This window comes from Phyllostomus hastatus, unplaced genomic scaffold (genome assembly GCF_019186645.2).
Source record: "Phyllostomus hastatus isolate PE091 unplaced genomic scaffold, TTU_PhHast_1.1 phas_contig_209, whole genome shotgun sequence".
NCBI classification, from domain to species: domain Eukaryota; kingdom Metazoa; phylum Chordata; class Mammalia; order Chiroptera; family Phyllostomidae; genus Phyllostomus; species Phyllostomus hastatus.
Window position 1 is genome coordinate 8,601,682 of NW_025333735.1, and position 26,200 is coordinate 8,627,881.

The 26,200-nt window shown below is 34.6% G+C and overlaps 1 pseudogene; it reads left to right on the forward strand.

Annotated features, from left to right (window-relative positions):
- The first annotated feature begins 5,154 nt into the window (after positions 1-5,154).
- LOC123816580 lies at positions 5,155-5,281 on the forward strand (annotated as a pseudogene).
- The last annotated feature ends 20,919 nt before the right edge of the window (positions 5,282-26,200 follow it).

Sequence of the window (26,200 nt, forward strand, 5' to 3'; positions counted from 1 at the left end):
TTTTCTTATCATTGGTCATCTCACATTCTTTTTCCTTCTCCTTAAAATACTTTTGTTCTCTCTTCACCATTATCAGCCTTTGCTCATTGGTCATGGATAGGGTGGGTGGCTATTGTTGTATTTCTTTAATTTCATCTCTAGATCTTTAATATTTTGGTATTTAAAATCTCAAATTTTGCCATTCCCCTCTCCTACTCCACTCTGCCTTCCTCCTGCCCTTACCCTTTTTCTTCTCAAAATTTACTTTTTCCTTGTCTTAGCCTGGTTTTTGTTTCTCACTCTTAATATTCCTTCTCCCTCTATCATCTCAAAATCACTTCCCTTTCCTCTACACATCTCTTAAGCTTTTCTTTCTTTATTTTTTCCATCTTATTCCTTTCCCACCTATATTAATCTTAGCTGATTTGTTATTGATAGTGATGTGGTGGATCTCTTTCTCCAATTTGCTTCATATTTTTAACAATTTATTCACTTATGTTTTTCTTTTTCTTTCTCTCTCTTACAATATTTTTTAAAATTTCTGATTAAACTTGATACTATACACTTCCCTTTTCTTACTCCATTCTGCCTTCTTCATTTCCTTTTTCATTTATAGTGTAAATTTTACTTTCTTTCTCTCTTTGTCTAGCCCTGATTCCCTACTTTTACTATTGCTCCTTACTCTACCTTCTTGAAATCATTTTTTTCAGTTAGTCATCTTATATTCATTCCGCCTTTCTTATAATAGTATGAATCTCTTTACAGCCTTATTAATACTGGCTAATTTTCTATTTACAGTGTGATTGTGGGTGGGGGTGATTTTTTCAGGTGTGGGTTTGTTTTCTGGACTATGTAGTTTTGTTGTGGCAACACTGGCACAACAGTGTTCAGGACATGGTAGGCAGAGTGATTCTAAATTGGACACCTGGAGGAAAGGACCCACCGAAGAATGATCTGACAACAATCAAAACCCAATTACAATCAGATAGCCAACATAAATGGCATGACATATAGGCATCCCAAGAGCATCAAGTTCAGGAAATCAAGGAGACTGCACCATTGAATCCCACAGGTCTCCTACCATAGAAGGTTACACCACCAAGAGAGGGGGTCAAAGCATTTACCAATCTAAGAAGAAGAAACAAAGCAGAGGAGTACCTAAAATGGGTAGATGAAGAAACAAACCCCATTCAAATGGAAAGGAGGAATCCTCAGAAAGAGTGCTAAATGAAATAGAGGCAAATAAACTATCAGACATTTACTTCAAAATAATGTCTATAATAAAGCTCAATCATCTCATGAGAACTACAAAAAACTACAGGGAAACTACAAGGAACTTAATGCAAACAATGCCAGCTTGAAAAAAGACATAGACACTATCAATAAGAGCAAGACGGAAGTGAATAATCTAATTTCTGAAATTAAGAACAAAGTAGAAGGAATTAAAAGCAGGCTAGATGAAACAGGATCAAATCAGTGAGCTGGGGGACAAGTTAGAAAAAAATCCCCAGATAGAACAACAAAATGCAAAAAAAGACTCAAAAAGAATAAAGAGGGTTTAAGAGAGCTGCAGGACTACATGAAAAGTAATAATATCTGTATCATAGAGATACCAGAAGGAGAAGGGGAGCAAGGCATGTAAAACCTGTTTGAAGAAGTCATGACAGAAAACTTCCCTAACCTGATGACAGAAAAAGTCACACAAGGCTAAGAAGCACAGAGAGTCCCAATCAAGATGAATCCAAAGAGGCCCAGTCCAAGGAATATCCTAATAAAATGACAAAATTTAAAGATAAAGAGAGAATATTAAAGAAAGCAAGGGAAAAAGTAGCTAGTATCATATAAGAGAGTCCCAATAAGACTGTCAGCTGATTACTCAACAGAAACACTACAAGCCAGAAGAGAATGGCAAGAAATATTCCAAGTAATTAAGAGCAAAGGCCTGCAACCAAGACTACTTTCCACAGACAGACTCTTAATTACAATGGAAGGTGAAATAAAAATCTTCCCAGGCAAAAAAAAAAAGGGGGGGGGGGGTAAAAGATCACATCTCCACCAAACCAGTGTTGCAAGAGTTGCTAAAGGGACTACTTTGAGAAGATGAAGAAAAACAGAGAGAAAGAAGGGAAACACAAGTACAAAAAGAAAAATGGCAATCTGTAAGTACTTATCAATAATAACCTTAAATATAAATGGATAAAATGCTCCAATCAATAGATATAAGGTAGCTGAATGAAAAAGAAAACATGACCCATATATATGCTGTCTAAAAGAGACCCACCTCAGAACAGAAGATCTATACAGACTAAAAATGAAAGAATGGAAAAAATATTCTAAGCAAATAGACCTGGAAAAAAAGGGCTGGGGTAGCAATACTTATATAAGACAAAATATATTTCAAAATAAGGACCATAAAAGGAGACAAAGGAAGACACTACATAACCCTAAAGGGAACAATCCATCAAGAAGATTTATATCCTTGTAAACATATATGCACCCAACATAGGGGCACACAAATATATAAGGAAATCTTGAATGACTTCAAAAAAGATATTGAAAGCAACACAATCATAGTAGGGAATTTTAACATCCCATTGTCAACAATGGATAGATCTTCCATGCAAACAGTAAACAAAGATATTGTGGTATTGATCAACACTCTAAATCAAGTGAACTTAAGTTATATATACAAAAACGTTTACCCCCCAAAAGCAAAATATACTTTCTTTTCAAATGCACATGGAATATTTTCAAAGATAGACCCATTATATGTCACAAAACAAATCTCAACAAACTGAAGAAAATTGAAATCCTATCAAACATTTTTTTGGATCACAATGGCTTGAAACTGGAAACCAACATCAAGGAAAAAAATTAAAAACATTTAAAATCATGGAGACTGAATAATATGCTATTAAATAATGAATGGGTCAATAATGAGATCAAGGAAAAAATCAAAAAATTTCTGGAAACAACTGAAAATGAACATACAACAGTGCAAAACCTATGGGATACAACAAAGGTAGTCCTAAGAGGGAAGTTCATAGCAATATAGTCCTACCTAAAAAAGAGAAAATTTTCAAATAAACAACATAACTCTACATTTATAAGAACTAAAAGAACAACAACAAACAAAACTCATAGCGAGTAAAAGGAAGGAAATAATCAAGATTAGAGCAGAATTAAATGACATAGAGACTAAAAGAACAATCCAAAGGATCGATAAATCCAGGAGCTGGCTCTTTGAAAAGATTAAACAAAAATCAACAAGACTTTAACCAGACTCATTGAGAGAAAAAGAGGATGGTCAAATAAATTAAATCAGGAATGAAACAGGAGAAATTGCAACCAATACCACAGAAATACAAAGGATTGTAAGAAATTACTATGAACAACTATATGCTAAGAAATTTGACAACCTGGGCAAAACAGACAAATTTCAAAAAATATACAGTCTTCCAAAACTGAGTCAAGAAGAAACAGAAAGCCTGAATAAGCCAATAACAACTAATGAAATTGAAGCAATAATCAAAAAGCCCTGGACAGATGGCTTCACAGGTGAATTTTACCAAACATTTTGGGAAGAGCTAACTAATATCTTTCTCAAGCTATTCCAAAAATTTCAGGAAGGGGGAAGACTCCAAAACTCTTTTTATGAGGTCAGCATGATCCTAATTCCAAAAGACACAACAAAGAAACAAAACTACCAGCCAATATCACTGATAAATGTAGATGCTAAAATCCCCAACAAAGTATTGTCAAACTGGTTTCAGCAATATATTAAAAAGATCATATACCATGATCAAGTGGAATTCATCTCAGGGATGCAAGGATGGTATAATATCCACAAATCAATAAACATAATGCATCACATAAACAAAAGGAAAGAAAAAACCCACGAACATATCAATAGATGCTGAAAAAGCATTTGATAAAGTACAGCACCCATTTATGATAAAAGTGATCAGTAAAGTGGGAGTAGAGGGAGCATACCTCAAAATAATAAAGGCCATATACAAGAAATCTACAGCCAACAGCATACTCAATAGGCAACAATTAAGCTTTCCCCCCTAAGATCAGGAACAAGACAAGGATGTCCACTTTCACCACTTTTATTCAACACAGTATTGGTTCTAGCCACAGGAATCAGAGAAGAAAAAGAAATAAAAGGCATCCAAATTGGAAAGGAGGAGGTAAAACTTTCAGTATTTGTAGATGACATGATAGTGTAGATAGAAAATCCTATAGGCTCCACCAAAAAAACTACTTGACCTAAGAAGTGAATTTGGCAAAACAGTGGGATACAAAGTCAATATTCAGACATAGCAGCCATTTTTTGTACACCAACAATGAAATATCAGAAACAGAATTTAGGGGGAAAAATCCCATTTACTATTGCAACAAAAAAAATAAAGTACTAGGAATAACCTTAACCAAGGAGGTAAAACACGTGTACTCAGAAAACTACAGAACACTGAAGAAAGAAATCAAAGAAGATACAAACAAATGGAATCATGTACCATGTTAATGGATTGGAAGAATTAATATCATTAAAATGTCTATACTGCCCAAAGCAATCTACAGATTCAATGCAATTCCTCTTAAAATACCAATAACATATTTCACAGATTTAGAACAAACATATCAAGCATTTATATGGAAACAAAAACAACCCCAAATAGCCTCAGCAAACTTGAAAACAAAGAAGAAAGTAGTAAGGATCACAGTACCTGATATCAAACTATACTACAAGGCCACTGTAATCAAAACAGGCTGGTACTGGCATATGAACATGCACTCAGATAAATGGAACAGAATATAAAATCCAGAGATAAATCCATGTCTCTGTGGTCAATTAATATTTGACAAAGGGGGTAGAAACATAAAATGGAGTAAAAATAACCTCTTCAACAAATGGTGGTGGGAGATCTGGACAGGTACCTGCAAAAAAAAATTAAAATAGAACACCAACTTACATCACACACCAGAATAAACTCAAAATGGATAAATGACAAACATAAACTGCAACACTATAAAAGTTCTAGAGGAAACATAGGCAGGAAAATATCAGATATTACATGCAGCAGTACTTTCACCAATATATACTCTAGGGCAAGAGAATTAAAGGAAAGAATAAACAAATGGGACTATATCAAATTACAAAGTTTCTGCATGACACTTACGTAGCAGAAGAGACACCATGATCTCGAAGGTGGTCTTCCCAGGGCAAGGATTATTCATTGCACTCTGGATGTGCTGACCTCTATGATTTCCTCAAATGTGGAAAACTCAATTGCAAGAAGAAAAGAAAGAAAGAAAGAGAGAAAGAGAGAAAAAAAAGGAAAGAAAGAAAGAAAGAAAGAAAGAAAGAAAGAAAGAAAGAAAGAAAGAAAGAAAGAAAGAAAAAGAAAAGCTTCTGAATGGCTTAAGAAAATATCACCAAAATGGAAAGGGAACCAATGGTACTGGAAAACATATTTGCAACAATATCTCAGCCAGGGTTTGATCTCCAAAATATATAAGGAACTCATGGAACTCAATGCCAGGAAGACAAACATCCAATTAAAAAATGGGCAAAGGACCTGAACTTCTCCAAAGAGGACATAGGGAAGGACCATAAGCATATGAAAAGATGCTGAGCATCAGTACTTAACAGAGAGATGCAAATTGAAACCACAATGAGATACCACATTACACCTGTCAGAATGGCCATCATTAACAAATCAACAAATGCTGGGAAGGTTGTGGATAAAAGGGAACCTTAGTACACTGTTGATGGAAAACCACACTATGGAAAACAGTACAGGATTTCCTTAAAAAAATAAAAATGGATGTGCCTTTTGACCCAGTAATTCTACTGCTGGGATTACCCCCTAAGAATCTTGAAACACCAATTCATAAGAACCTATGCACATTTATGTTCAATACCAGCACAATAGCAGCACACCTTACAATAACCAACTGCTGGAAATGGCATAAGTGCCCATCAGTAAATGAGTGGATCAAAAAAACTGTGGTACATTTACGCAATGGAATACTATGCAACCAAAAGAAAGAAGGAACTCCTACTCTTCGAACAGCATGGTTATAACTGGAGAGTATTATGCTATGTGAAATAAGCCAGGTGGCAAAAGACAAACACCATATGATCTCACCTATAAGGGGAACTTAATGAACAAAACAAACAAATGAGCAAAATAGAACCAGAGGTGTGGAAACAAGGAACAGACTGACAGTGACCAGAGGGGAAGGAGGAGGAGGATATGGTAGAAAAGAGGGGGAAGAGTCTAATTCAAGAGCAAATATAAATGACCCATGGACATGGAAAACAGAGTGGGGATTGACTGTGGGAGCAGGTGTTAGCGGGGAGTGGAGAGCAATGGGCAAAAATGGGGACAACTGTAATATAACAACAGTAAAAAAAAAGAGAAGGAGTCACACCTTAAAAAAAGAAAATATAAGAAAAGCTATAAATAAATTATTAAATTTTATGAGCAGATTTAGCAATTGGATACAAATCCATATCCAAGTGTGTTGGTAAAGCATATAATTTTCAAAATCTATAGCAAAATCAATAGCAAAATCTATAATTTTGCTATTGCATTGCAATAGCAAAAAAATGGTATATGTAGAGAAAACTCAAAAACTTATGAGACATTTTTCAAAGCCATGTAAGATTCAAATAAATGGGAAGTACCATGCTCTTAGTAAAAAGTTTAAATATTACAAAATTTTAATTCTCTAAAACATTCTACATATTTAATGTAACTAAAATTAAAATGCCAGCATGTTTATGATGCAGCCACCAGCCCACAGTGTCTGAGTCATTATGGATGAAATGAGATATTCACAGGGACTACTGAGTCCTGTGGAGGAAAAGGGACAACATGGCTTTTCTCTCAAGGGAAGCAAAAGCCGAGGCCTCTGCCATGACATGCCTTTATTGTGTTTCTCTGCCCATTACATGATGGTCCCCATTAACTATGTACAGGTTCGCTTTAGGTGATTACCTTTTACAGAAAACAAAGGAGCCAATGCTGCTAATCACATCACAGAAGAGGGATATTTGCAAATGAAAAAGCAAAAGTGGCTAAATCAGTTATACTCATCCTTGGAAGGTTTAGCATGGATTTTAGGAAGTTACTACACAGTAAATATTTGCCACTGGGGGCTGGGCCCATGCCACACAGAATGGTCTACTACATGTTTATATGTTGGTTGACAATCCAAAATTTGGATAGAAATTCAAATGTCATGAATTGCTGAAGCATTCTTGGAGAAAAATATAAAACTAAGTATAGCAGATATGTCCAGGCAACTCTCCATAATTATTATAAATGTATTTTAAGATAGTAAGTGCTAGTAAAGAATAAATATGAATTAGTGGAAAAAATAGGAATATGGACATTTAGTTTGTGATAGAGCTGATACATATAAATGGGGAAAAGATGAGCCATTAAATAATTTTCTAGGAAAATTTACAATTGCTATGAAAAATATTACACTTAGCCTCTACTCCATAGCATAATAAAATATTAATTTTATTTGGATTAAATAATTAAATACAAAAGATAAAAGTACAAAACTTTTAATAGAAAACAGAAGAATAAATTATTATATCACCATTTATTTGTTGTTGCACTTGGTATCTATTTATGTATATAATTAAAATGTACATTTTAATAATAAAAATGGTCTCTGTAATTACATAGACTCTTTCTGCCTCCAGCAGTCAATTTATATATAGTCACTTCTTTTTTATTTTATTGCTGTGCACTTTTCCCCACCAGTCCCCCAGTCCTGACCATCTCCACCTCCCACCCTTGATCCTACCCCCTTTCTTAAATATATTTTAAAGGCAATTTATTAAGAAAAAGCTAGTCACTTTAAACTTATTAATATTTAAAACTCTGGTGTATCAGAAGATAAAACAGGATACAAAATGTAAATGATTTTTACAACATAAAACTAATAGAGGTGATAACATTTGCCTGTACTTATAACAACCTAGATAATAATCTTGGCCTTTTCATGCTTATCAAAAATTATGGTTGACAGTTTAATGAAACTTTGATATTTTAAAAAATGAAAGCAAAACTTAAAATTCTAAGATGCTTCTGGACAGGGGGTTATTAAAAGAGCCATTGACTAAAAGGTTACAAACCACTGAAAAAAATTTAGAGAAAGTCCTTGGGAATCTCAACAGTGAGAATTGTTAATGGACAAGATATTAGTTCGAGTCTAGGCAACAAAAAAGAAAGAGTTGACATAGTCAAAAGTGTAAGTGAATAGTGTTTAATAATGAAGCCATTACCAAAGGCATGGGTAGGCATATCAAAGCGAACAAACAGAAAGATCTGACCCTCACTAGTCCTGAAGGGGCAGGAGGGAACAATTACCTGAGTATACCCATAGCTTTTATAGAAAAATAGAGCTATTCCAAAACTGTCCTTGCAAGACAATAACCAGGATTACAAAACCTTCCCTTCTACCCCTTACTCTCCTACTTAGGAGTCCTGTTGGGTAAACCCAACCGAAAGAGGGTAAGGTATCCAGTTAATTTATTACATAGATGTCAGCTCCTGTTCCCTTCTTCCCACAACGGGGGAGACAAGACATATCCAGAAAGGAAGTAAAATTCAGAAATAGCTGGTATACTCCAGTACATAACAACAACAGTAATCATAGTAAAAACTGTCATAATATTATCTTAACATTTTATAGCTCATAAGTACCTTTCCTCTCAACATTTTCAATTTCAATCATATTTTCTCAAAGTTAGCCATGATCTCTATTTTAATAAATCTAATGACAATTTTTTCTGTCCTTATCTTCTGTAAACTCTGAGCAAAGTCTGTTACAGCTAGACGCTTCTTTCTTTTTTTTGATGATATACTCTCTCTCTTTTCATTCTTCATCTCTACATTAAATATAACTTTTGACACCTTAAATTAAAGTTTCTTCATTATTCTACAATATCAAACTATTTTCCCATAATTCTTATGACATCAGAAATTATCTTAATTTATTTTTTCTTTTTCTTTTCAGCTTTATTGTAAACTCGAGAATAAAACTTCATTTATCTCAATCATTGCTGTGTCTCCAATGCCTGAACAGTGTCTCACATATCATAAGTACACAGTGGTTAAATAAATTGATGTATTCAGTAATATAACATATAAACAGATGTCTCATAAAACAAATGCTTTAGAAATCACAGCTTTTTTAATCTTCCTAGATTCTGTACTTTTGAAGAAAAGGTTTGTTTGGTTAAATGATTCTCTGAGTGATACAACTAGATTCCCAAATATATTATATTACTATAATTAATATAGTTAATTATAGTATTAATTAATCATGGGTCATCATAGGTCAATCATGGGTCTAAATTAATGATGGGTCAGCATTCTCCTTATTCTGAACTGCCAGTCTTTTATGTTTCTTTCTTTTCCCAGTCATTTGAAAATACTGTTTGAGTCACCAGCTCTTTCACAAGGAAGTCTCTCAGCAGAGCAGTTGGCTCTTCCTTTATTCTAATCTTTCCCTCCAGAGATGCTTTGCCTAGAAGCATCACTTCTTCACCCAAGCAGACGTGCCACTAGCGTAGGTTCATTCTGTGAGATGTTTTCTGACACTCCTGATACTTTTTTTCAAATGATTCATTTTTCTCCAGCCAGTCTCATCTCTTTTAGAAATGGCCATTCCTTCACATAGGTTCATACTTATGGAGACTGATTCAAATTCTTTTCCACAAAATTCCAAAAACCCATGTAAGTTTGAGTATAGTCAGGCATGTATTATTCTAATGAACATTCTGTGATAGGTAAAAGAATTCTCAAGCCATTTTGTCATAGGTTTCTCTACCAGAGAAAGAGTACTAAGGAATAGTGTTACTTAGCTCCTTCACATTCTGGCCTACAAGACTCTCATCTCTGACTCCCAAAATAATTATAGCAGTACCCCAACAATATCTTAAAAATTAGTCAATACAGTAGCACACTCATCTATGTGAGAAAGATGTAAAACTGTTTTAAGAGACTGAATTGACTGTATGGATGAACAGATTAACTGAGAAAGAACTGACCATGAGCCCTGACTGGTGTGATTCCAATCAGTGTTTCTTTCTCACATCCATTTTCTCTCCCTCTCTTTATTCCTCCCTTCCCCTTTCCCTAAAAATTAATAAATAAAATATTTTAGAAATGACCATTGGATAGTCTAAAGTGTATACTTATACAAAGCACTATAATTTTCAAATCACTGTTAAATGTATTATTTAATTTAATTTATAGTGTTATAAAGATAGAACTAGCAAAAGCTATCATCAGTAGAAATGATCTAAGGTGTCATCTACTCCAATTTCTTTATTCCTATAATAATGATGATGATGATAACACCACATTACTGACTTATCTTATACCTTGTAGAAAAGCCAATATATTTTTTAAATTAACTTTAAAATTGGCTTTGACTAGCCAGTATTCTTCTGTCTCAGTATTATTGCAATCTATGTCAATAATTCTAATAGATACATGGTATTCTATCCTAGTTGGTAGCAAATTTTTAAATTATATTCTTAGAATATTTTAAAATTATATTCTTAGAATATTTTACAGTTAAATAAGGGAAGGGAAATGTAAACTGGAAAATGTAAAATACAAAAATGCAGTAATGTATTGGCAGTTGCCATCCATGTATTATCTTCCATTTGAAGACATGGCAAATGCACAAAATTTGTACTATATCCTACAAACTCTGATACAAAAGTTGACATGTTCTAAAATGTCAAATCTACCAATGTCAGTTCCCAGTACCTTCTTTGGGAAAACCTCCAGATCCTTTTTTAGCTCAGTGTTCTTTCCAGAAACTATTTTGGAAGTTTCATGAGGTGTGGGAGCCACCCTGCCTGGTTTCAGGAGCTATAACCTCCCCATGGCTAAGGATGAGGGAGCTACCTTCAGACCATAAGCCACTAAGGAGACAAAGTTTATCTCCCCGGCAGGATCGCTGCTTCTGCTCCTTTTTCCATAACTGGCCCCCAGTGCTTGATCAGTTAGCCAATGGCAGGTAAGATTCCCCAAGGGGGAAACGACCTAAGGTAGGCATGATCACATGGAGGCCCCAGGGAAGGACTTGGGGGGCTATAGCAAAAGGGGATGATGGACCCTTGCCCCTCGGCTTTGACAAAGCCTGAGTCCTCATTCTGTCTTCGAGAAGTCTCCTAATTTCTTGGCTATCTTGCCTCCTCTTCCTGACTTAATTTTGAAACAATGACAGAGGGTGGTGCAGCCCTGTGCTGGAAAGAGCGGGTTTCCGGGTTTCCAGGTTTCCCCAGTGATCAGGCCTGAGAAAGAATATTTAAACTCCTGTGAAACCAACTTCACTAAGAATGCTCCCCATTAAATAATAAAGGCCCGAGCAGGAAATGAGTTTGTTTCCCAAAGTTTTGTAGCCCTTTAGCTAACAGAGCGTGACTTGGAATAAGCCCTCAGAGTTCTTTGTATGCTATCTATTGTTTAATCCTTACTGCCTGACAATGATTAATGAACTTTACCTGTAACCCTGTGCAAATTGAAAGCCAATAAAAACCTGTGAGGGGAAGGATCCACATGCTCTCCCCTAGAGAGAGTGGCCAGGCCACTCTGAGGTGCCCTCCCCTTGAGAGGATAGCTGCGCTGTCCCTTTTCCTCCACAGGACTCAGTAGTCCGTGTGAATGTATCTCATGTCTCAGCCATGACACTGAGGACACTGACAGCCAGTGTCTGTGTCAATGAGGTATTCATGACCAAAAGAACTCTATTAAATTATTTTTCCTAGTAATTTTTTACACATTTTTATCAAATCTGCTCAGAAGAATACAAATAGAAACTTGCAAGACATTTTGTCAGTTTTTAAATACCAACTGCCTGTCTGTTAAAGAGGAAACTTTAGCTACCAGTTTCCTCTTTAGGCCACTAGTACCAGGAAAACAAAGAGTCATCTGGTAATACCAAAATGTTATGGCAACTTAGGTTTGTCTACATGCCACATCTTCACTATGAATCTCTGTATGCCAAGACCATTTCTGGGGAAATTTTAAAGGAAGAACAAAGTTAGAAACCGTGTGTTGACCATTTCCATGATTGTTTTGAGAGGGTGAGGGTTTGGTTAGGGTATGTTTTATATCTTATGCAACTTTTGGGAGATTATTATGTTGAATCATAGATGGTAGTGTGACAAAAGCCCAGAAGAATGCAACTGCTCCACTTGATTGCGCCTGGACAAGTAATAAGTTATACTCCCATCTTATGGGTGAAGTAGTTGAACCTCTGAGAGCTCAAGTGGTTTGAAAAAATCACATGGTTAATTCAATTGGAGATAGGCACTCCGTTACAGCACTTAGTATGCTTTCATAATTGCTGATAGTTCTTAAATAATAGTCTCCCTCAAAACATTCTACATAGTACAAAAAAGTACAGTAGAATGATAATTCCAATACTTACCATGAAATACTGCTCATATGTGAGCATAAAAAGTTATTTATTTTAATTGGAAAGTGTGAATGACACATTTTATTTGCATGTAATAGAATTATAAAATAAATATTTTTTAGAACAGGAGGGGAAAATACCATATACTTCCAAGAAAAAAACCCTAAATTTAATATTTGTTACTTTTTTAAATTTCTGTTGATCAATTTTACAGAGAGAGAGAGAGAGAGAGAGAGAGAATTTGTTGTTGCACTTATTTATGCATTCATTGGTTGCTTGTATGTGCCTTGACCAATGAAGTTTGAACCTACAAACTTGGCATATTAGGATGAAGCTCTAATCAACCGAGCTACTTGGCCAGGGCATTAAGTTCTTTAAGTTGTATAATAAATATGAAAATTGAAACACAAATAGGTATCAATACTTATTCCATATTGTTCAATGGAACCCAAATGAGGCTTTACTTTTTTGTGTGGGGGGAAGGGAGTTGTTGATATCCTTTATGAATATAATCTAACAAAAAATTTATAACCTCTTCAGGAAATGTTATATTTCCCTTTCTGTCACCAGAGGAGTTTATTTCTGAGGCAGAGTACTCAATATAATTCACATTGAAAATTAACTTCAAAAGTCTCGTGCTTTCCTACCATCATCATTATTAAAGGCCTCCAGGTGCTCAGTGCTCAACCTCTTTCAGGCAGGAAATTGTTTGGGTCTTTTTGACAGAATTAGAAACAGAGAACCAATAAATCCATGTATAACCTCAAAGACCCATCTGTCAGTTGCAGACTGACAGGTCTTTGTTTTGTTTTGCTTTGTTTTGCTTTCCTTTATCCTGAGGGCACTAATGGATGCTAATAATTGGGACATAAAGATAATCAACAAAGAGACACAAACAGCATTATATATTAGAGAATACCATCAGATTGCCCTAAGCATTATTTTTTCTCATCTGCCGCTAATGTGCATGGGTTTACGTGATGTTTCTTTCAAATACAACTGTCAGAAAATATCAGACCAAATTGTTATTATTTAGTATTCAGGTGATCATTCATTCTGAAAGGGAAAAACAGAAACAACATATTAAAAGAATAACTTTCTTGTAGAAAATATGTATTCTTTTAACACACACTTATTTACCAGAGCCCTATTATTATATGAAATATCTCTCATGTTTTGAGTAATCATTTATCATATCAACATCATAGTGATTTTATCTTTCAACAAACTGGAAATTTATTCACATTCAAAATCTCATTGTTCTGTCAGGTATATTCAATCTATAAAACAGGAAAAGAATGAGGAGACGAAAAAGAGACAGAAAGAGAGAGGTCACTTTCTGAAATAAATGCCGTATGATGCACAGATGATGCCATTATCCATAGGTATCTTTCTCTGTTGTTTAATCTATAAGTGAGCTTCCTATTTAATCTTTTCTTGTAATTTAAAAAGCTCCAGCTTCAGTTAGAACTGGTATCATGAACCTTCTGGAAAAAAAATTAAATTGCTTTCAGTTTTGAAAACAATATATAAAGTTTCAGTAAACATCTCTAAAATACATGAAAATTGCTTAGTAATTTAACTTTCTTCTTGAAAATCTGAGAGAAAATATTGCAAAATAATAATAGAGGCCTGATATTTGTTTTGGCAGCTTTTCCCTTTTAATCTAAATAAACATGCAAGTGCTATGGGTCATGCCATCTTGATGTTTCTCGTCTGGTATTATAGATTTTAACACAATAGCTGATCTGATAGTGCATTCCTGTCATCAAAGGCAAAACAAGCTAACTAAAGAAACTTCTCTTTTTCATAAAGACCATCTTAATGGCTTCAATGGAGTTAGACTATTTTTTCCTACTTTAAAAGTTCTTATTTGAAGCTAACCTAGAGCAAACCAAAAACAAAACAAGATAGAAAAGTTAATTTTTTAATTTTGTGGGTTCTTCTCTGTGTATCTTTCCTGGACAGGCCAGGATATCACAAACAATCTGTTAGTTCCAATACTCAACTCTGCAAAACAGCTATATGCTTGTCTTTATGGAAATTACCATGAATTGTTATTGAGAATCAGTATTATCTGGTTTCAGGGACTAAATTCTGATGTCAAAAGGATATAGAGGCAGTAGCCTACCAAGTACAAAAATTCTATGACAGGTGTTCTATACCACATAAGAACTAGTAAATAAATCATACCTTCTCACTCAGGGCATTGGAATATGAGATATATAGAGAGGCCAAAAGATATTTGAAATGAGTATTATCAGTTTGGATGCTTTCTGACTGTATGTAATAAAATACTCTGTTTCAAACCTAATTGAATAATAAAGAAATTATATTTTTCACATAAGAAATCCAGAAGCAGGTGTGGTGTAAGGGAAACACCTCTCGGCTCCAGCTTCACTTCCCTTTGAATCATGTTCTAAATGTGGCTTTGTTCTCAGGCAGAAGAAAATTGCATGCAGTTGTTTAACAAATCAAATTCAGGACCAACAGCACCTGAAATCGGAAGGAGGCTATTTTATTTCTTACTATTCTTACTTTAGTGCAAGAAACCCTTTCCAGAATCCATCCAGAAGATTTACCCCCTTTCTTATTTATAGTGTTAGGTCAAATAACACCCCTTTGAACCCTGTCACTAGCAAAGGGAATAGGATTATCATGACTTACCCACTTTGGGGAAGACAGCATTTAGGAAAATCAATCATAAGGAAGAAGGATATATTAAAAGTGGAGATAGTGAAAAAAAAACATGCAAGAAAAGCTGAGCCAGGATAAAAGCAGAGCTGTTGCTTTATTTTGAAAATTTGTCAGCTATCACTAAAGCCTTGCTGAGGGTATGTAAATTATTATATTTTTGGATCCTAATTCCCTTTGTATCTATGTAACAGAACTTCATAAAGTGAATTAAATTTTTCATGTTCCTATCAACTTCTAAAACTCTAGGACAGCATCTTATTTACTGGCAACACCCCCAAAGCTTTTCTGACATCTTACTCTATGTCATAAATTGCTTTTACATATCTTATTCATTAAAGCCATACTTTTTAATATTTAAAGTAAATATAGTTAATTAGTATAATGCCTGCAGAGACTCAAATTAACTGTGGTTTAATCAGAACTTAAATAAAAGTAGTACAGGTGTTTTCTTTAGGCCTTCTGCATTCCCACCAACAGTACACTAGGGTTCCCTTTTCTCTGTATCCTCTCGAACACTTGTTTGTTGATTTGTTTATGATGGCCATTCTGACAGGCAAACACCTTTAATTTTTAATTGAAAGTTATGTCTAAAATATTATCTAAAATAATTTTAAGCACCATGAGTAATCAAGCTTTTATGGAACTTGGAACAATATGAAATAAAAACAACTTTTGAAAAGAAATTAGCTACTTGGCTGACAAGGTTAATGGAGCAAAAGTTTTCAAAGTAAAAATTCAAGGATGATAAATTAACCTATTATTCTACACAAATTACCTTTTTATTGTCCTTGTGAAATAAATACAGCAATAAGATTGATAAGAAACAGTACTGTTAATCAGTTATATTCTGTATTTTGTCTCTATTTTCATATATCCAGATAATTTGAATGCAAGATGACTATTTTACTTTGCATTTGCAATGATTGGCTCTTATAATAGCTAATGAAAGAGATTTAATATAGTGACCATTAAGAAGGAAGAGATTGTTAAATCTTCAGTTTATAAATCACTAATCCCTTTTATGGAAAAATCAGCACAATTTTTATCAGAAGTTTCCACAGAATTCAATCATAAGGGGGCAAGGTTTTTATTATCTCTTCCTCATATTCAAAATACAGAAATGATTTATAAATTTTATTGCAGACACTTTGACCACTTTAAAAAAATCTTTCTCAAAGGTGAATCAGTTGACTGATAAGAACTTGAACTTTTTCATAAGTAATATATTTTAAATTAGGGCTTAGATTTATCTATAGCATAACTTTTATATAGAAATGCAAATTTATAGATTTCTTAAATCTTGTTGAATTAATATGGCTATGAGAATATTTTCTCTATGGGTCCATTTAAATATGTCAATTTCATGTAACTGTCCATCTCATTTCCATTTTCAATGGTCAAATAACAAAATATAACACTTTACAAATCAACAAATCTCCAAAATAATCACAATTAGGAATAAATGTAATATAATAATAATAAAGTAAGATGTCAACATAACAGGTAAAATGACACTGGGTGTGGTTAAATGTCATCTTCATTTTGTAGGCACATAGTCCAAAAATAGGAAGCAGAGATATTCATAAATTCACCTGCTGAATAACAGATGTGATTCTAAAAAATATATTCACATACATTCCATGAAACCCCTCTGAGCTTAATCACATATGGATAATCGAAACTTTGTCACAGAGTTCATGAAGACTGTGATTTAATCTGAAAATAAATTAATGAGAGGCTTATATAATACAGTTGATTCAGGTCCTAAAGACACATATGTTCTGCAAAATTGCCCAGTGATATTTTAGATGTATGCTCTATGCTAAATTTATTCTGTCCCTGGGTGTCTTGCCTAAAAACATGTATGATTTTTCAGTTCCTCCTTAAATTCTGTGAGCTATGCAATTTCTTTCCTTACTCTTTTTCCTTAAGTTTTTTAAATTTTGTTTAAGTTAGCCAGAATTTGGTTTTGATTGCTACCAAACAACTATAATGGATATCAAAGTTAGTAGCAAGAGTAGGTTATGGGCAACATGACCTTGGAAATGTGCAATGTTTGGAATTGATTATTGAGTTGAGAAGAATCAAAAAACTGAATTTTTGGTTCATATTTTATTACTTCCTTTGTTGGCCTGAAGGCATACGCCTGCTAAATGTTAAATCCTGGTATGATTTTTTGTGTGTGTATTAGAATCCTTCATTTGCTGTTAATAGAAATAAACTATTTTATATTATAATTTATTGTATAATTTATAGAATTAAAGGGGGAAAATTTTACCAAGTAGATCAGAGAAAAGACAGGAATTAGCATGTTGCCTTCACCAAGTAATCATTCTCTTTTGATATCTACCTCTTGGCTTACTGGACATTTTTGGAATCTGAGTGTAAGGATGCAGAATGTAAGAGAGGAGACAGTTTTCCTTGACCTTAGGTTCCCTGGGTAAGTGTGAAAATTAAGCCAACAAGCACAGATTAACACAAGAAAAACATACAAATTTTAGTAAAGTTTTACATCTATGTAGGAGCCTTCACAAGAAAGAAAGATCAGAAGAAGAGACCACATGAAGAAGCTTTTGTAACTTTTGGACAAAAAGACAATAAATTTGTGAAGAATTGACAAGATGGAGGAGGGTTTGGGGCTGGAAGTAGTAAATGATAAGAAGCAACTAGGAAAATAGGAGTTAGTTTAATAAGGCTTGTTTGTATGGATTTATTGGACCCAAACTCCCTGCCTCTGGTGATAAGAGTGTTTTTTCCTTCTGTACAGGGACTATACCTTTCACATGGGAGTTTATGACCTATTTCCGGAAAGAAGGGGAGGTAGGATGTCAGAATGACATTCTTACTTCTGTCATTTTTAAAAGATTCCTTTAGTTTAAGCTCTTTAATTTATGCTCTATTTTGAGGTAATCAAGGTCACAAAAAATCCTTATCATAAATGAAGTACTATCAGACGAATTCAACAACACCAAATAATAAACGAGTTAGACCCAAATAACCCTAAAGGCAGCAATGTGAATGAGAAAGTTATTCTCCAAATATGTGCTACTGTTTTCATATTGTCACTCCTCCCACATCCTACAACTGCAGTCCGTGAAGAGTTTCCAAAGGCTGCATGACTGAGAGGGAGAAATCTCTAGCCTCATTTACAAAAAAGCCAATAAGCTGCACCAACTACAGTTGGAAGTGAACTTCTATCTTTTAATTTCACCAAGGAATGATTTTTAAAATTATGAAAAATAATATGTTTCCAGTGGATGTAAATGTGTGTGTTTATCTGTTTTCTACTTTGCCTGAAAAGTGAGATGACCATGTTTAATTACATGTTACATTTTTTGGAAGAAGAAAGATTGGAGGATTAATGACAAGGAAATTTGGGGAAGGGAAATTGGACCTCTTAGAATAAGTCTGAAGCTTGGGAAAAAAAAGTCTGATGTAATCACTCATCAACTCCCTTTCACCACCACCCCAGTTCCCATTAAAGAAAAGGCTTTTGGTTGTCAAGTGGCAGGCAAAGCATTTCAGCATGTTGTTATCCTCTTCACTGAACCAGAGGACCAACAAATTGTTTAATGGGCACATCACAAAGCAGCCATGCAAAAAAGATAATGCAGAGACTGAAATACATGTATTTTCCTTCATCGCCGACCTGGGTACTCACAATGCCAATCTTTTAATTTTCTAGGAGTAGAAACCAATTTCAAGTTTCTTATTTTTGAAAATCTTTCAGAATAATTTATTGAGTTGGTTAATTGGAGGAGGCAAAAATTTGCCCTCATTGGAACAGTCACTTAAATTATTCTGAATTTGGATTTGTTTACTGAGTTGAATATTATACCTTCCAAAATCATGCCCCCACCCAGGACCTCAGAATGTGACCTTATTTTAGTTCATATGTAATTAATAATTAATTAAATAGAGATCACACCAGATTAGAGCAGGCCCTAAATCTGAGTGGCATCTTTATAAAAGGGGGGATTTGGACACAGAAACTGCAATATTATAATATAGCATAAGGACTATGTATATAATCTTCATCCACCGTTTCTGGCACATAACTCCTAAAACTCTTTCCTATGTAATGTCCTATATAACAGCTTTTCCTATATAGTTTTCTATATAACAGCCTTAGAAACATCATTAGATGTTTTGTTTCCTGCCTTTGAAGTAGCTCCACAGCAAGAAAGGTAAAATGAGTATCTTTATTAATTCAGAAAACAAGGCCCTTTTAATCACACCTGAGTTTATGTTAATGAGGAGACTTTTGGAAAGCATCTAAGGATGGCAGTTGGTTGCCTGGGAGAAGCAATAGGGTAAATGGAGGTTTGGAACTTTTAGCTCCACCCTTGGAGGTGGGGAGAGCAGCTGGAGGCTGACTTGATTACCAATGATCAATAACTTAATCAGGCATGCTTCAGTAATGAAGCTTCCATAAACAACTCCAAAGGACCAGATTCAGATTGGTGAACAAGTGGAGGTGCTGGGAGAGTGGAGTTTCACCTCCAGAAAGGGCATGGAAATATATACCCCTTCCCATATACTTTGCCCTACCTATTTGTATAACCAAATTGTATCCGTTTCTTGTTTCTGGCTATTCCTGGTTATTTCCCTTTATAATAAACCACTGAACTATTTTTACTGAGTTCAGGGAGCTGTTATAACAAATTATTTGAACATGAGGAAGACCTTGCAGAAACCTCTTATTTATATCCAGTCAGTGAGAAGCTCAGGTGATAACCTGTGCTTGCTATTAGCATGTAAATGGTGGAGATGGGGGGTTTGGAGTCAGGCTTGTGGGACTGAGCCCTTTAACCTATGGGATCTGATTCTGTCTCTTTGGGATAGTGTCAGAATTCACCTAAACCGTAGTACAGCCAGCTGGTGTTTGGAGAATCTGAGAAGTGTTTATTTGGGAAACTCACCCTACCTCCACACAAACACATTTGGTGGTCAGTAGTGCTGTCAGTATAGTGTGAGGGTTGAGGACACACAGAGAGCAGACACAGAGCAAAAACACCACAGGAAGACACAGGCAGAAACTGAATGATGTGCCTACATCCAAGTAACACCAAGGATCACTGGCAACACCAGGAGCTGAGGAAGGCATGGATGCAACAGATTCTTACCGAGAAACTTTAGAGAGAACGTGGCCCTGCCAACACCTTGGTTTCAGACTTCTAACCTCCAGACTATCAGAGAATATATTCCTGAATCAACTGAATCACAATTTTTTTCTGAAGAAAGTATTTACATCATAAGGAAAGAAGCACAAAAATCATTTAAAATCACTTGGTTTCTCAGATGACTTAGTGTAGTGGCTGCATTGTCTTTTACATGAGAAGCATTGAATGCATTTTTGGTTGTGATGGGTTAATATAAGATTTTAAAAGGGTGCATTGGGCATATTCTTTTTTGTGAAAATTGTAGAAATAAACATAAAGTGAGGTGCCTTCAATGTTCATTATATAATTTTGTGTAAGAAATGAGAAGAGATTGTTTTATTTGCTTTCTACAGATAATCTGATAGTTTAAGATTTTAAATTATATTGCCTCTTCTGACAAGAGCTGGATCCCATGTTCTCAACTGCATTTTACTGGAATTGTGTAGGAGACCGACCGTTCTGCATGGCGTGGGCCCAGCTCCCACTCGGAGATGCACAGGACCCATGCCCGTGGATAGGTTCTCCCGTGGGGAATCAGGTCTGCAATGTACCTGGGCCACTTTGAGTCTTGCTTTTGCTAAAAAACTCCCTCACCCTGAATTAAGGACTTTTACTGCAAAGTAACTTCCCTAAATCCATGCTAAACCTTCCAAGGATGAGTGTAACCTGTTCAACCACTTTTGCCTTTTCATTTGCAAATATCCCTCTTCTGTGATGTGATTAGCAGCATTGGCTCCTTTGTTTTCTGTAAAAGGTAACCACCTAAAGCAAACCTGTGCATAGTAAATGAGGACCATCATGTAATGTGACCAAAAAAATAAATAAATAAAGGCCTGTCGTGGTGGAAGACACGGCTTTTAGCACCTCCTGAAAGAGAAGCCACTTGCCATTTTCTTCCACAGGACTCGGTAGTCCATGTGAATGTCTCTCCCCCATCCAAAATGTTGCAGACCCAGAATTGCAAAGTTTTAATGTAGAATGAAGAGTTAGCAAAACAAATAAGTAATAAAATAGATGACAAAGAAACTTGTGAACTACTAGAAAGTTTTAGAAAAATAAAAGCCTACCTCAGGGAAGTTGCTGGAACAAATAGAAGACAAAGCAGAATAGAGACTGTATTTTACACCACATAATACAGGCACTTAATAAATGTGAATATGTTTTCATTACTTTCCTTTTGCTATCATTAATGTTATTAATTTATGAATCCATGCAAACTTAGAAAATATATGGTAATTGTAAAGCTTAATTAAACTAGGCAAAGTGCTACCAGAGTAAATGAATAAGTAAAACTTCCAAGTTCATTATATGAAAACCTCAGCAGTTCTAGGTTATTAAAATTCATAGTAATAGGCTTTTTTTAATGGATACATTTTTGATGTTTTCTTACATCAGATATGGTATTAATCTCATAATTTATATAAGCATAACCCAGATAACCAAAAATATGCCTTTTGGCACATTGTTATATATTTGCCCTAGTTTCTACAGAAATTTAAGCAAATCAAAGATTGTTTGATTAAAATATTTTATAAGAAAAAAGAATTGGAATTTAAGCTGTAGTCAAGGTTTCCTAAACTTCATTTTTAAACTGTGTTTTTTTAGAAAATGCATTTCAAGGAAAACTACATTACAGGTCTATTTATAATTTAAGATCTTATTCCCCCATAGATACAATTACATTGTAGAAAATTTCTTATTACAAAAATATTTCATATCTAATGAGCGTTTTTTATGTGTAGGGTACCATTTTAAACTCTGTTTGTATATATGTGAGCTCACTTAATGCTCACAGTTGAATAAAAATATTACTGATATTATCTGCATTTCGCCAGAGGAAACTGGCATAGAAAGGTTAAAATGACCTCTCCACATTCATATAAAATTGAAATAACATTCCTTATTATTAATCGGTTAAATATGTAGAAAATAAGATTTCCCACAACACTCATAACTTAATATGGCATTTCTCCAAATAGGTTTCACTTTCCCATTATGAACACAAAATTTCAGGAGATGTAGGTTTAAACAATGGTGGTCATGTGATATATATATGATAGTTATCTAGCTATACATATATAATTTATATTTATATAACATATATATGGTGTGTGTGGGGGGGTGCATTAAGACTTTAGTGTTTAATAAGCTAATGTATTTTATGATTTATCAGAAAGAGGGTATAGACACTTATTTAGTCAAAATATCCATTGAATTCCCACTATGTTCTAGATACTGAACTAGGAACTACAGATGCAAACATGACAGGGACACATACATAGAATTGACTGCTGGAGAAGTCATGTATAAGAAGAGCCAGAAAGAAATGCAAGGTATAATTTAATCATATACAAAGCAATCTTAGGGTGTTTGAAGGAAATGACACTTAAGGTTTCTGGAATGAAATCATAGAAGAATGAATTCTTTAGCTGAAGAGAAGATATTCCAGAGTAAAATACATCATGTGCAAAGTTGCTGAGGCACTAAAGAAAATGGTAGATTTAGGTAATTATGAAAAGCTTAGTACAGCTAGATTAGAAAGAATGAAAAGATACCGCCAGAGGGTGAGCCCAATGAACTTCATGTGCTCAGAGACTTAGTGAAATTTTAAGGATTTTGAATTGTATCCTAAGTCTAATTAGCCAATAAAAGAGTTTTTAGAAAATGTATGCTTATAACAATTATCCATTATATAAAGAGTAGTTGTGACTTACCCCATGACCTGCTTTAATAACACAGGCCATATTCACTCTGCCTCCAAGGCATATTGTGAATGTATTTGCTTCTCTCTATTTGTATTGTTACCACCTGGTCTAAGCCACCACCCATCTTTTCTCAACCGTATTGTATCAACTACCTGCTAACTGCTTTTTTACCACTTATCACCACCCACAATTTCTAACCTTAACTTTTTTTTCCCCATGGTGATCCAAATTTTTAAAGCAAAATATTTAATTATTTTATTACATAGAAAATAACCACTGATCATTATTATCTTAATTTTTATTTATTATTACTTATTTATTTTATACAGTTATCTGCATTTCCCCCTATCTCTCCACCCTACCCCAGCTATCCCCACCTCCCTCCCCTGATTCCACACCCCTTTGGTTTTGTACATGTGTCCTTTATAGTTGTTCCTGAAAACTATTCTCCCCTTTCCCCCCATTATCTCCTCCTACCTCCTAGCTCCCCTGTGTTTACTGTCAGATTATTCTTAATTCAATGCCTTTGGTTATATTTTGCTTTCTTGTTTGTTTTATTGATTAGGTTCCACTTATAGGTGAGATCATATAGATTTGTCTTTCACTGCTTGGCTTATTTCACTTAGCATAAATCTCTCCAGTTCCATCCATGCACCCCAATGTTCATAGCACCACACTTTACAATAGCCAAGTGCTAGAAGGAACCTAAGTGCCCATCAGTAAATGAATGGATAAAGAAACTATGGTACATTTACACAATGGAATACAACTCAGCAGAAAGAAAGAAAGAAGGAGCTCCTACCTTTTGTGACAGCAGGGATGGAACTGGAAAGCATTAGGCTAAACTTAACTTTAGACACAAAGATCATTTAAACACATAAATCAGATTATATCCCTCCCCTGCTTAAATACCTCCAGTGACTATCCATTGCTAATAAAGTACCAATGTTTAACCATGGTCATCAAGACCCTTCATGCTTTTGTTTATGACACTCTGATCTCACTTACTCCTACTTCAGAGCTTTCGAACTTACTATTCCCTCTGTCTGCTTTCTCTTTAGCTACTCTATAGTATCGGCAGGCATTCCAGGAGCATTTGGTGAAAGACAAATACCGTATGATCTCTCACCTTTAACAGGAACCTAAACAACAAAACAAAGAAATAAGCAAAATATAGTCAAAGACACTGAAATAGAGGGCAGGCTGACAGTGACCAGAGGGGAGAGAAGAGGGAATTTCAGGCGAGAATGGGAAGGGTTTACAGGAACAAATAAAAAGGACACATGGACAAAAACTAAGGGGGGTGGAAATGGGAGGCAGGTGGGGAGGGATGGATGGGGGGACTGGAATGGGAATAAAAGGCAGAAAACTGTACTTGAACAATGACTAAAATAAAATTTTAAAAAATAATAAAAAAATTGAAAAAGATAAAAAAAGAGCATTTGGACAGGGGGAAGAAAAGACCAGCATTCATTTTCAATTAAATGATATAAAATTTGTAAAATCATTGCTTTGTCTGGTTATATTATCTCTCAGATATCTAGAACTCTCCCAAGAAGTGCCTAGAAAACTCAAAATTCCAAAACTTTCAGACAATTTAAAAAGAAAACACCAAGGCTGACACCTGATTTATCTCAGAGGGTAAAACACATTTTGGAGTTGGAAAGTACATAAAATGTATAATTATCTCAAATTTCTATTTTTTATATGTAGATATATGTGGAGAAATTTGTTTATTGCTTTTTAAGTGAGGATTGAGAACCTTAATCCCCCAGAACATGAGATATTAATACTGAGACATACTTTCCACAATCCTTGTTAATTCTTAACCTTAAGAATTAAGGTCTAAAGTCTTAACCTTAAGACTTTAAAATATGCTTCTGCAAAACAATAGTTGGATTGCTAATGTCCTTGAATGTGTCTCCCTACAGTAGATGCTGTGATCGGGTGTGGTTCTCGAGTTGATTACTCAGTCTAAGTAAGTAGCACACTCTGTAAATAGCAAGCAACACCATCTGCACAGCCTGTGTTTTTGACTGTTCATAAGCTACAGGAAATCAACTCTGCCCTAATTTCCTATGTGACTCAATACAGTGGAGACCAAGAGAATACAAGCTAATGTGACCTTTAAATATATTCACATGATATTAAGTTCCAGATGAAAAAAAATTGGTAGCAGAAACTGCCCTTTAATATCAGGAATCTACATCTTTCCTGGTCTTAGTAAACAAAGCTTAGCAATTTTGGAGTTGTTAGTCTTAGCAACAAGATTTGCTTCAAATTCTCACAATATATTTATGCATATCTTGCAAACTTAAAGTTATAAAGAATATTTTAAAATAATTACAATCTAGTAATGTAGATCAGAGACCAAATTCCATATAATAAACTTACAGTGTGATTTTTTACAATGGTACAGTGTATCCACCTTTATTCATGGGAGATATGTTCCCAGTAGATGCCTGAAAACGAAGATAGTACGGAACCCTATGTACACTATGCTTTCTTCTATATATATGCCTTTAATAAAGTTTAATTTATAAATTAGGCACAATAAGATTACAATAGTAAATAATAAAAAGTAGAATAATTATAAAAATATACTGTAATAAAAGTTGCATGAATGAAGTCTTTCTCTCAAAAAAAAAACGTCTTATTGTACCATACTCACCCTTCTTCTAATGATGTGAGATACTGGTACAATGCCTATGTGATGAGATTAAGTGAGAAGGATGACGGAGGCAGGCATTGTGATGCAGTGTGAAACTATTGTGTTAGTTGAACACAAGCGCTGTGAGATACCATGACAGGTGACTTGATAATTGAGGTGGCTACTAAGTGACTAAAGAGCAGGTAGCATATACAGGATGGATACAATGGACAAAAAGATGATTTATATTCTGTGCTGGACAGAGCAGGACAGCGTGAGATTTTATTATGCTGCTAAGAATGGTGTGCAATTTATAACTTATGAACTGTTTATTTCTGGAATTTTCCATTGAATAGTTTTGAGCTGAAGTTGCCTGTGATTAACTGAAATCATGAAAAACAAATCTTCAGTTAAAGAGGCACTGCTGTTATTTATAATGATTCTTTATCTTTACCAGATTCTTCTTATTAAAATTTTTAGAAGCCCTTATATTTTATATCTCAGGATTACATTCCAAACCTATATATTTGCTGCAT